Source organism: Hyaena hyaena, unplaced genomic scaffold (genome assembly GCF_003009895.1).
Source record: "Hyaena hyaena isolate Hyena2069 unplaced genomic scaffold, ASM300989v1 scaffold_179, whole genome shotgun sequence".
NCBI lineage: Eukaryota > Metazoa > Chordata > Mammalia > Carnivora > Hyaenidae > Hyaena > Hyaena hyaena.
Window position 1 is genome coordinate 339179 of NW_024080812.1, and position 13204 is coordinate 352382.

Below are 13204 nucleotides of genomic sequence, written 5' to 3' on the forward strand. Positions count from 1 at the left end.
CAGAAAAGATATTTTTTAAAAGGGGGCCCTCCTGGGGGAAGAGGTTAGGGTTCTTTCTCTTCCTCTCTCTTTGCCCCTTCCTCGTGCATGCTCTTTCTCTCAAAAATAAAATAAATAAACATTTAAAAAGGCGGGGCCCTCCCAGAGCCCTCCAGTGTTAGCCAATTGAATCACCACCCATTTTGTGCAGGCGTAAGGCCTGCAGGGAGAAAACTCACCTCATCTGGACTTGATGGGTCGTGCTGGCACTGAGGGTGAGACTGAGGCTCACTGCCTGGGGAAAAGATGAGGTTCTTATGCTGATCCTAAAGCTACCACAGCTGGGAAGGTGGACCCTTCCAAGGTTGACCCTTGGAGGTCAAGGCCAGCAGGATCAGCATCAGCTATGCTAGGGGTGGGACCTTGCCATCTGTGATTGCAGGTGATTCCAATGTGCCTCTAAGTTTGAGAACTGCTCTCACCCTGTGCTTTCAGGAATCACTAACCATATAAGCCTGTTTCAATTTAAATGAGTCAAATTGAAAGGAAACTAAAAATTCAAGCTCCTTCATCACACTAGCCACCTGTCAAATGTTCAGTGGCCACACGGGCTGATGGCCACCCTATTGGGCAGCATAAACAGAGAACATGTCCACCATCACAGAAAGTTCTATTGGGTCCATTGCTCTAGAACCTTGCTACTTACTGTGGTCCACAGACCATCAGCACTGGCATCCCTAGGAGCTTAGAAATGAAGAACTCAGGCTCCGTCACAGAAATTCTGACTCAGGGTCCGCTTTTTTCCCAGATCCCCAGGTAATTTGTGCTGCTCTTTAAACTTTGAGAACCACTGCTCTGGAAAGCAGGCTTAAATTAAGTTCATTTTACACATGTGATTAACTCCCATTGGCAAATCCTCCCTACCACCTTGTCTCCTTGTTTCTTGGCAACTCTTTCCTTCCTGACAAATTTGTGTCATTTGGGGCTAGGCTTCCTCTTCCACTAGATCAAATGTAAGAATTCAAAGGTAAATGAGACACCTCCCATCCCTCTCTCCATTTGAATGATATGAATAAGTGTCCTCCCCTGGGCCAGACATTATACTGGGGGTTCCCACATTCCCCTCATTCTGATCTTATTGGGATGGCTGCAAGTGTCAAGGTCAAGGACTTGGCTTCCCAACTGACCCTAAGTACATGGTTTTATGAAGGCAGAAAGAAAAAAACCACCTACCCACTAGAGCAGTTTAAGAAAAGTCTCTCCTTTGCTCTTTCCATCTCTGGGCTGCCAGCCGCATGTTTTATTTTCTGGGTATTGCCTGTGCTTAGAATTCCCAGTTATAACTGGCTCCTCTCTCATGCATAGGCGAGTGCTTGTTTTCACTACCTTGTGAAGCCAGGGGTTTGAGTCAGAAAGTCTGGTGGTTCACCCGCTTCTTTCCTGCAAAGGAGATCCGGTAGGGTGGGCTTAACCTCACCTGATACACCCGTCTCATTTGCCAGACCAGCTTCTTGAGATTCACAACAAAAGAATATTAGGAGTGAAGCAGTTTAATTTTTTTGGTACGGGCCCAGCCAAAAGCTCTGGCCTCACTTTTCAGTGTCTGCCGCTATTGCTGTAGGTGAGTCGAGAATTCTGCGTGGGCTCCCATTTCCTGCAGTCACTAAAAAGAAACGGAAACAAATGACAGTCAGGGAGAAAAGTGAGCTGCTTTGGGAAGAGAAAAGGCTGGTTTACGAAGGATTATTAAAATAAGTAAAAACATCACTATGTTCAAGAAAGGAGAAAATACAGTGAGAACATAGAAATAAAAGACAAGAATAAAAAGGGAGGAGAGGCCAGAGAACAGTAAAATGAAGTGTCGGCAGAAAAATTCAGACACATATCTTGTGAGTCTGAGCATGGCTTAGTAAGTCAATATTTCAACAAAGGGATCAGAGGCCCCTCTCTGGAACCATCTTCAGGCAGATGAAATAAGACCCAGGGAGGAGAAAGAAGAGAGAAGGTGCCTTAGAAACTGATCATTTACTCTTGGGGTCCCGACTCAAAATGTGTTCATAGTCCATAGACATCAGATCTACATAGATAAGTGTAGGCAAGCCAACTCTAAGGGATTTTCCACAAGTTGCCAAAACTTCTAGCAAAAAGAACCTACAAGGAATGAAAACATGTACAGTTTCTCCCACCAGTGATGAACCAGATAACAAATCTTTGTTATCTGCTAGAAAGTACTTTTTAAAAAATATATATTTACTTATTTTTGAGAGACAGAGTAAGACAGAGCATGAGTGGGGGAGGGGCAGAGAGAGGAGGAGACAGAATCTGAAACACGCTTCAGGCTGTGAGCAAGCATTCAGCACAGAGCCTGACGTGGGGCTCGAACCCACAAGCCGTGAGATCATGACCTGAGCCGAAGTTGGATGCTTAACCGACTGAGCCACTCAGGTGCCCCTAGAAAGTACTTTTCAGAAGTCTCTTCTCTATGTGGGGACCACAACTGATCTGGTTTCCTACTTCAAGCAGCAGAAGAAAAACTGTACAAAGTTCAAGGGAAAGCCTTGAAGGGAAAGTATACTTTGGAACTTCATGGACATGTTTGGTAGCAGGTACATCATTTGGAAGGTGAAGTCTTCAGATGTACACAAAGTTCTAGAGTCTAGAATGATTTTGAGAGTAACAGATTACACTTGTTGGGCAAGAGAAATCTACTACTGACTTTTTTTTTTTTTTATGCTTTTTAAATTTATTTCTAGGAGAGAGAGAGGGAGACAGCGTGAGCAGGGGAGGGTCAGAGAGAGAGGGAGTCACAGACTGAAACAGGCTCCAGGCTCTGAGCTGGCAGTCAGCACAGAGCCCGACGCGGGGCTCGAACCCACGAACCGTGAGATCATGACCTAAGCGAAAGTCGGCCGCTTAACCGACTAAGCCACCCAGGCGCCCCCTAATACTGACTTTCTTTACTGTTCTTACTGTCTAATCCTGATGACAGGTGCCAGATGCCCTGCGGCTTTCAATCTGGCCAAACGATATGAAATTGTTTATCTTCAACTGTTTTTTGACCTACAAAGCAGCAAACAGCAAGGTGACTGGTGCCCTAAATGGGCGGTCAGAAGCCCCTCAGGCACTGGGCACGGGGCAGGAGGAAGATGCCCAGATGGCTGGGGTGTCCAGGTCTCATGCAGAAATAGATGTCCCTTAAGGAGCTGTCCCAGACGATCAAGGGCAGCCTGCTGGTGCACATGGGCAAAGGGCACCGTGACTGCATGAAGCATCAATTTACATCGGCGTATCTAAATGGGAGCTTGCTTGGCCTCCCTCACCACAGACTGGGCGGCACGGCACTTCATTTCCTTAGAATCTGCAAACTTTTCTGCTGCGTCGGTGGCCTTCTGTCTGATGCGTGCTCCCAGGAGTCCTATAGAAACAAGTCGATCAGCAAGGCGCTGCCTGTCCAGAATACCAAACAGCGATGTGGGCTCCCGTCCCTCCACCACAGCCCGCTACACAGGCACCAGTTCTGCCATCCAGGGGCCCTTTCCTTCCCTCCACCGTGGCTATTCTGCAAACCCACTTGTTTCCAGGTGGCAGAAATACGCCCCGCAATCCAACAATATGTTTCTAAAACCCTCTCCATGACAACGCAGGGCCCGAAGCCGGCTGCCAGCTCAGAGTCAGCCAGAGAAGGGCCATGGGGGCAGACGGCATTGAGACAGCACAGGGCAGCCAGGGATGGCCAAAGTCGGCCTGAGGAGTCTGAGGCTTAATGTCCCAAACTCTGGGAAAGGGAGCTGGGGAAGCAGTGAGCAAATGTCTCCAGATGCCTCGCAGTGATCATTCACAAAGCTTGACTTTACAAGGTTGAAGCTGAACAAGAGGAGAAATCATGAGAATCCAGCAGAAAAGGACCTGGGTTTGTTTCTTTAAAAAATTTTTTAACGTTTATTTACTATTGAGAGACAGAGAGAGACAGAGCATGAGCGTGGGAGAGGCAGACACAGAATTGGAAGCAGGCTCCAGGCTCTGAGCTGTCAGCACAGAGCCCGTCGTGGGGCTCAAACTCACAAACTGCAAGATCATGACCTGAGCCAGAGTCGGACACTCAACCCATGGAGCCACCCAGGTGCCCCAAGGACCTGGTTTTTGAAACGCACTTCCAGGGCTTCATGATTGGACAAATTCTTTATAAATCTCCAATGGTCTCCAGATGGTGTGTCTCACAGAGGTCGCCTCCCCCAACCGGCCCATTTCATCCCCATCTCCAGCTGATGGCATGGCGTCCAGAGCCCAAGAACTAGGATCTCTGCTGTCCCTCTCTAACATGTAATGACAACACTGACCTTAGGGCACGATTCTGGGCATGGCAGGGATGGCTCCCTGAGACCCAGCATCCACAGAGAAGCTTTCTAGAAGACATCTTACTGTTGGCAGTTGTGGGGGTTGGGGGGGCATCGGGAAAAATTATAAACAAGAAAGCCAATGAGCAAGGTAGGGACATGGCTGCGTGTTGGAGGCGGGGGTGAAGACAGAAACCAAACCAGATGGCATCAATTCTCCTTCATAACTCTGTCCTTCAATTTTGGCTTCTCTATGGCTAAACGAGAGGCAGGACCTCCAGGCCTCTTGGCAGCCTTTGGCGAGGAGCCATTGTGGACTGTGCCCCGCCCCAGCCTCCTCCGCCTGCTTAAGCAGAGCCTTTCCAACGGTGTGGTGGCTCAATGGTTGGGCTTCAAAACAGGGGGTACCAAAGGCTCCCAGCTCTGACTTGAGATGGGAAGGACATACTCATGTCAGAGGCATTGAAATCAGACTATTTGCCATCAATTAGGGCATCAGGCAAACCCAAACTCAGGGAACCCAGAGCCCTCTCTCCCCATTCTCCTGGGATTTTCAGATAGGATCAGGGCTCCCCCCTTTCAATTCCCCTCTACTCTTCTGAAGGCTCACCTGCTCTGCGGCCAACACCAGCTCTTGCTGCAGGGCGGGAGGGTGGACATGTCCTTTGTGAGGCTTCCTGTGGTCACTTACTCTCCACACAAACAGCTGACAAGGAAGTGCCAAAGGCATGTCAGCTCTGGCTCTGGGGTAGTTCATAGCTGTAGCTATGCCATGTCAAAATGCATTATTTGCATCTCTTAAATTACAGGACTAGCTAGTAACTTGCTGTGCCCAGTGCAAAATGAAAATGCATGACCTCTCATTTAAAAAACTATTAACAACTTAGGGGCACTTGGTGGCTCAGTCAGTTGAGCGTCAGACTTCAGCTCAGGTCATGATCTCACAGTTTGTGGGTTTGAGCCCTGCGTTGGGCTCTGTGCTGACAGCTCAGAGCCTGGAGCCTGTTTCAGATTCTGTGCCTCCCTTTCTCTCTGCCCTTCCCTTGCTTGTGCTCTGTCTGTCTCTCTGTCAAAAATAAAAAACAAACTTAAAAAAAATTAAAAATTATTAACAATTTCTTTTTTTTTCTTTTTTTAAAAATGTTTTATTTATTTCTGAGAGAAAGCAAGAGAGACATCATGAGCAGGGGAGGGTCAGAGAGAGAGGGAGACACAGAATCTGAAACAGGCTCCAGGCTCTGAGCTGGCTGTCAGCACAGAGCCCGACGTGGGGCTCGAACCCACAAACTGTGAGATCATGACCTGAGCCAAAGTCGGATGCTTAACCGACTGAGCCATCCAGGCGCCCCAACAATTTCAGGACAGCTACAGCGGAACATTGGACCACACACGGGCCTTTCTAAGCTCAGTGGCCTGTGTGACCACATGAGCTGTTCCTCCTTGAAGCTAGTTCTGCTGAATTCTTGTACCTTATAGAAGAGGCTGTAGCCAAACGCCAGGAGATAAAGTTTCTGAAGGTTTTTTTTTTTTTTTTTAATTTTTATTTATTTACTTTGAGAAAGATAAAGAGCATGAGTCGGGGAGGGACAGAGAGAGGAAGAGAGAATCTCAAGCAGGCTCCGTGCTGTCAGTGCAGAGCCTGATATGGGCTCGAACTCAAGAACCATGAGATCATGACATGCACGCAAATCAAGAGTCAGATACTTAATGGACTAAGCCACCCAGGCATCCCAAAATTTCTGAAGTTTTTAACGTGGAGCGTGATTAGGACTTTCAGAGCTGCAAAACCAGACTTTTATTAGACCAAAGAAAGAAACTCAGACATCTTATTTTGTTGTCTCTCTTTAATTCCCATTCAGACCCTTCCCTAAACAGGAGTAGAAGAATTGGGAGTGTTTTTCTAGGACCATCAGGTATGGGTGCTAGGACTCAGCCTTTCCCAAAATGGGGGGACCTGGTTTCTGCCCATTGCATTGAGAACCAGCCCTCTTGCAAAATTGTGCGGGGGTTAAAACTGTAGAGTCAGACACACCTGGCCTTTGGATCACCTTAGGGAAAGTATACCATTTCACTGAGCCTCATTTTCTTCATCTGTAAAGTTGTGACAATAATGGTATGTATCTCACAGGTTTTCCTGAAAATAAGGTAAAACATGTAGAGAAAACAGTGTAGTGCCTGGCATGTAATATGAGTTCAATAAATAGCTTTTATTATTAGTCTTGTCGCTATTTTTTCTTTTTACTTCGTCTCTATTTTTAAAACTCTGGTGCTTCTAAAAGTTGAGCTCTGTTGAAACAGAGGTAACCATGAACTGAAGGATTTCTCTTAACTTCACTCAGAGAGAAGGTGCTGGGGGGAGGGGCATGCAGAGAGACTGGCTGGAGGCGTCCATGTTCAATACAAATCACACACCTTAACAGTCCATTGGGGGAGATCACTGACCCTCAGCTCAGCTTCTGAGATACTCCCCGACCAAAGCTGAATAAAGTCAGTGTTCTTCTCAATTCACAGACACAATTAAGTCAAAACATAAAACTGTCTTAATTTTGGATTATCCCCAGTGATGTTTTTCTTAAGACCTTGGTGTGTGCGTCGGGATATCTATTCTAGAATGTAGTATAAAAGGGGGACCATTTAAAATCAACACACACTGAGTATTTTAAAGTTTAAGATTACAAAGATTCCTGACTTCCACATATTATGGTGCCTGAACACATTTCAGTAAGGTGAGCATGAACTTTGGAATGGTGACCTTGCATTAGGTAATGTGAACCCATGAGGGTGTGCCCAGGGGATGAATGGTGGCAAAGGATTCCCCTGCTTGATGGCTTATTTGAAGGTGGCTGCCCCTCCCACCCACCCCACCCCATGCTCCACTAGGGAGGAAATGTAAGCATAGCCCCTCAGAGTCTGGGGCCTAGGGAGCTCAGCTCTTTATCTCCCTCCACAAATGTGTGGGATTCTGGCTCGAACACCAGGGACAGTAAACCACTATAATCTCCTTGTCCCAGTAGAGGACATGCCTGACACAAATGTGGGGTCTGTTGCCTCACTCTGAGCTTCTCTCTTTCTTCTCAAAAGTATCATTCTCATTCCTCTTTGGCTCAAGGGTACATTCCTCTGCTCTGGGAAGGAAGGAAGGAAGGAAGGAAGGAAGGAAGGAAGGAAGGAAGGAAGGAAGGAAGGAAGGAAGGAAGGAAGAAAAGGGAGGAAGGAAGAGAGAGGAAGGGAGGGAAGGAGGAAGGAAGAAAGAGAGAGAGAAGGAGAGAGGGAGGAAAGGAGGGAAGCAGGAAGGAAGGAAAGAAAGAAGGAAGGAAGGAAGAAAAGGAAGCACTAATAAAAACAGCAGCATCTGAGTGCTGCCAAGCCCAAGGCTCTTGGGAAGTGTCTTCAAGGACAGGCTGGCTGGAGGCCATGGTCCCAGCTTTCAGAGCAGCTGCCGAAGCCTTGGTCCCTTGGACAGTGTGTGCTACTCTCTACACAGTGACCAGAGAAATTCACCAGGGCTGCCCGCACCGCCCCCCCCGCCCCCCGGATTTGTAAACAGACCACCATAGCTGTATATAAATTGAAAAGAAAATTATAAAAGAGCTTGCATACCATTTCCAATTAAATTTGATTGATTTCTACAGCCCCCTACTCCTTTTACCCAGGTTTTCAAAGCAAAAGTAATCTAGGAAGGGTAATTCCTGCTTCACCTCACAGACCTACCCAAAACACCACCAGGTCTCCTGTTTGGGTGAAGGCCATCTGATAACAGGGGCCATGGACTGGGATCTAGCACTGGGCTGCACTTTGGGAAGTACTTCTTCCTGGGGCCTGACTTAGCTCGCTGGACATGGAAGAAAGTACTAGGTGCGTTTGAAGACGGAGAGAATGGGAATTGTTCTTCAGGGTTTTGCTTGGGATTAAGAATGAGGACATGCTTAAAATTCCTGTAGGTGAGAACCAAGGCAGAATGAAAATGTACGACACTACCATTGATCTAGTCAACATTTACTAAGTTCCTACTGTATTTCAGATTCTGCAAAAAACAGGCAGGTAAGATTCTGGTCTATGCCTCAAAGTGCTCCTAGGTTGGACCAGGTGGGGTGTGTGCGTAGCACACAAGTCAACAAGCTTTTATAGGATTCTCTGATACGTCCTCCAGTGAAGGCATGGGTGAAAGCTCACAGGAAGTGCTGGTCCAGGGAGAATCAAAGACAGCTTTCTAGGGAAGTAACATCTAAGCCAAGTCCTTAGAGATGAGCACAAGGCTGAGAAGACTCTTATTTTTTTCTCTTACATAATAATGCATAGGCAGCGAGGTGGTCCAGGCTGGGTAGATGGTCCCATGGCACAAGTTGTCCAGGGCCTAGCTGCCTTCTATCTTACCTTACTATCTTCTAGGATGTTTTCTTCATTTGCATGATCAAAGTGAACTCACCAGCACCACCTCCACATCCCAGGGAATAAGAAGACGTAGGGGCGCCTGGGTGGCTCAGTCGGTTAAGCGTCTGACTTTGAGCCCCGCGTCAGGCTCTGTGCTGACAGCTAGCTCAGAGCCTGGAGCCTGTCTTCAGATTCTGTATCTCTCTCTCTCTGACCCTCCCCTGCTCACACTCTCTCTCTCTGACTCTCAAAAATAAATAAAAACATAAAAAAAGAAGATGTAGAAGGCAAACAATTCCCTCTGGTAGATGTTCCATACATCATTTTTGCTTCCATCTCACTGGCCAGCACTTAGTCATATGACCACTCCTAACAGTAAGGGAGACTGGAGAATATAGTCTTTAAGTTGCCATCTGTCAAGGTAAAACTAAGAGGAAAGAGAAAGAGAACATCACTTGAGGATAATTAGAAGTTTCTGTCACAGCATAAAGAGAATGGCATATGCATTGCCACAGTCAAGGGCAAGAGGCAAAAGAGGATACAATGGGCTTGGAGGGATGTGCTATGCACTATTGTACCTTATCAACATTATTTCATTTAAACTTCACAATCTTATTAAAAAGAGTATTGCCATTTTTATTTTACAGAAGAGGAAAGTAAAGGTCAGAGTGCGTAGGAGATTCTCCTAGAGTCAGCTATAAGGGTATTAATCTCAGTCCATTTAGCTCCAGACCTTCTGGTCTCTCCCTGAGGCTATATTTCCTCTCTGTAAAGCTACCTAGAAGTTAGGAGAGGCTAGGGAAGGCTCCAGGAGTCACTGGCAGAATGTTGCCAACCGTGGGGCACTGTAGGGTGTGAGTGAAGACGAGGCGGGCAGGGAGGGATTGGCAACAGTTGGCAGGTGAATCCAAGAAGCAACATCTGATGAAGCCAACCATTTTTGAGGCTAAGGGAATCAGTATTCAGATTCTACTTTGATTTTTTTTTTTAAGGTTTTTATTTATTTCTAGGAGAGAGAGAGAGAGACAGCGTGAGCAGGGGAGGGTCAGAGAGAGAGGGAGTCACAGACTGAAACAGGCGGCAGGCTCTGAGCTGGCAGTCAGCACAGAGCCCGACGCGGGGCTCGAACCCACGAACCGCGAGATCATGACCTAAGCGAAAGTCGGACGCTTAACCGACTAAGCCACCCAGGCGCCCCTCAGATTCTACTTTGAAATCAAGTGATCCCTAGTAGTTGCATCCTAGAATCCAAGAATCAAGTTGAATCCTAGAATCAGATATGAGGATGAGATCTCAATCCCTGAATGTTGAATGATCATCCACAGACATCTAGTCCAATCCCCCCAAACCAGGACACCCCCCTCCCCCACAGTATGCTTGACGACTGTGCATAATTACGTACTCAAACATTTTGAGTTCGGTAGGGAGCTCACAACTTCCAGTCAGTGCATCTGTGAGGAAACTCTGGGAACCTTGGTCCCCTTTCGGATGGTCCAGCCAACAGGAAGATGGATTCACACAGATGCAGAGGTTGGGCAAGCCCCATCTACCTGCTGGTGTGTTTAATCCATCAATCCACAGAATTCAGGGAGAACAGGGTTGCATCCACCCAAGGCCAGGGTTGTGTGAATTCCTACACAGAGCATTTCTGTTCACTGTCCTTGTCCCAGGGCCTCATGAGATGGAGACTGTGAGCTGATGCCTGGGGTGGTGTTTCTAACCCCCATGAACGCTAGGCATGTTCATTAATCCTTTCACCTATAGCCTCACAACCTCAACCTTGAATAAAAATCACTCTGAAACTTGCAATAGACTTGGTCTATGAATAATTCAGCATGGCTCTCAACTCGGGAAGTATTCGGTTTCTGATGCTTTCTAATCTACAGGAGACAGTAGATAGCACGCCTCAAGGCTGCATCTGGTTAAATTTGAGTGAGCGGATGGGAGGAGGGGGGGAAGGAAGGAAGTATAAAAGAAAGGTGGACAGGGAGGGAAGGAGAGGAGGGGGAAGGAAAGTTAGATATAGAACAGATGTCCTCCTTCAAGCAATCTTAGAACAAGGACTTTAGCTCATGCCAGGTATCAGGCTCTGGGGAAAGAGCTGTAGTCCAGTTGTGGGAGCTGTCGGGTGACAGGCACCCTGCCTCCCAGGGCAGCTGCAGGAATGTAACGCCTGAGTATGGAACTCATCCACCACGGAGGGGTGACCCCAAGCAGGAACCCAGAACTGATGTGCAAAACTCCTCCTGGAATGCCCAAGGCTGCAGGACCATCGCCCGCTTTGACTTGGCATTGTCCCAAGACTAGAAGGGATAGAAGGAAAGAGATGGGGACTTGGGTTCAAAGGCTGAGCTCCAGCTCCAGTCCTACCTTTAAGTCAGTAGGACCTTGGGTAATTCACTGGTGTGTGATGTGACAGGATAATGGGACCTGGCTAGAGACATCCTATTCTCCATCCTCAAGCCAACAGAAGACAGACACAATGCAAACTATGACTGAAGCGTACCTGCTCTGGTAGACTGGGCTGCCCCATGTAAGGGGCCCCTAATGGCCGAGGGCTCACTTAAGGAGCCATTTTTCTTTTCTCCTGAATCCCAGAACGACTTAACACTCCCATAGTAAAGAAAGGTGAGTTCCACAAAAAGCATGCCAGGAAAAGTGAGCTAGAATTTCTGTCCAAGATTCATGCAAAGGAGGTTCCTTCCACATCCTTCATGCTTACTCAAGGAGGAAAGTCTGTGGGTGTGAAGAGGAGTCCAAGGGGGCGCCCCTTCCTGTCACGTAGGCCTAGAGCATTACCTCCTTCCCAGGGGACCCAATCAGGCCTAAGAACATCATCCTATTCCTTAGGAATGGGAGAGGAGAGTGGACAAGGCTAGGCAGAGTGGGGTTTCAGGTTTCTCTTCTAACCAGCATTCTTGGACCACTGTTTCTTCATCTTTTTTTTTTTAATTATTTTTTAATGTTTCATTTATTTCTGAGAGAGAGAGAGAGAGAGAGAGAGAGAGAGAGAGAGAGCGGTGGAGGGTCAGAGAGAGAGGGAGATACAGAATCTGAAGCCGGCTCCAGGCTCTGAGCTGGCTGTCAGCGCAGAGCCCGAGGTGGGGCTCGAATCCACGAACTGCGAGATCATGACCTGAGCCCAGGTCGGACGCTTAACAGACTGAGCCACCCAGGTGCCCCTGTTTCTTCACCTTTAAAATGAAAATTGTAGGGCGCCTGGGTAGCTCAGTTGGTTAAGCATCTGACTTTGGCTCAGGTCAGGATCTCACAGTTGGTGAATTTGAGTCCTGCTTCAGGTGAGACCCGCTTCTCTCTCTCTCTCTCTCTCTCTCTCTCTGTCTGTCTCTGCCCCTCACTCATTTGTACCCTCTCTCTCGCTCTCAAAAATAATAAGTGAAATACAAACTGTAAAGGCCCTATTTCCTCACAGGGTACCTGGAGGGAAAGCTGAGCCAATGGAGGCGAACCTCAATGGCAAGGAGCCTCACAGCCGTGGTTCTTTTCGTTGAGGCAGCCAGTCCCCACTTCAGCAAGCCCTTGCTGCACTGGAGATGGTAGTGAGTCTATGCAGGGCGTCTGCTGCTCCCTGGAGGGGCACACTGTGTTTGAAATCAGTCCCTGTCTGCAGGCTGCCTAAGTGTTCTTTGGGAACAAAACACACCCTTGGGACACCTTGAGGAACAATACCCCATGGTAGACAATCTGGTAGGTGGTTGTATGTTTGTTTCAGAAGAGTCCTAGAGCCTCCTCCAGTCAGGCTCCTGGCATCCTCCTCCAGCTGGGAGGGAAACTCAAACTTGACTCCACCTGTACCTTTGCCGACCACTCTACTCAGGCTGAAATGACCCACAAAGCTGGGCTTTGTCTTTCTGTGGCTCTTGGCAAGAGAGGGACTCATTTATAGGCAAATATTCAAAACACTCCAGCCTCCGTGTTTTCCTTGAGATCCTCCCAGCAGGCTGTTGCCATGACAACCGTTGCTGACCCGCCTTCAGGAAGCCACTAGAGCCGAGGAGGGATGTCGATCTGCTGCCCCTGCTGCTCCTCAACATTGTTCACCCCAGGATGTCACAGTCCTGGCAGGTGGCACTTACACACACACACACACACACACACACACACACCCTGCACGCCTATCCTCTGCACATAGTCTTCCCACCCCTCTCTGTACTGGGGGATTGCCTGGGTAGGAGCAGGTGCTTCCTCCCCACCCACAGCAGTGATTCAACCGCGCACTGGGCTCACGACCTGACCTATTCCCTCCCCGGGATGAATACAGGCGACCTCAGGAAAGGAGCTCTCTCTCTCCTCTGGCCAAGCCGGGGCTGCCAGTGGTCAGGTCTTCTCCTGGATGTTTGCAGTGGGGCAGAGCCAGGTGGACACACAGAGAGAAGCAACGACACGCAGAGAGAGGACTGACATCCCCGAGGTCTCCAGTTCTAAGCCCCGAGGCCCGGTCCCTGCAGCTAATACCCTGAGTCAGAGTCCTTCCCAGCCTCATGAGCCAACACGTTCTT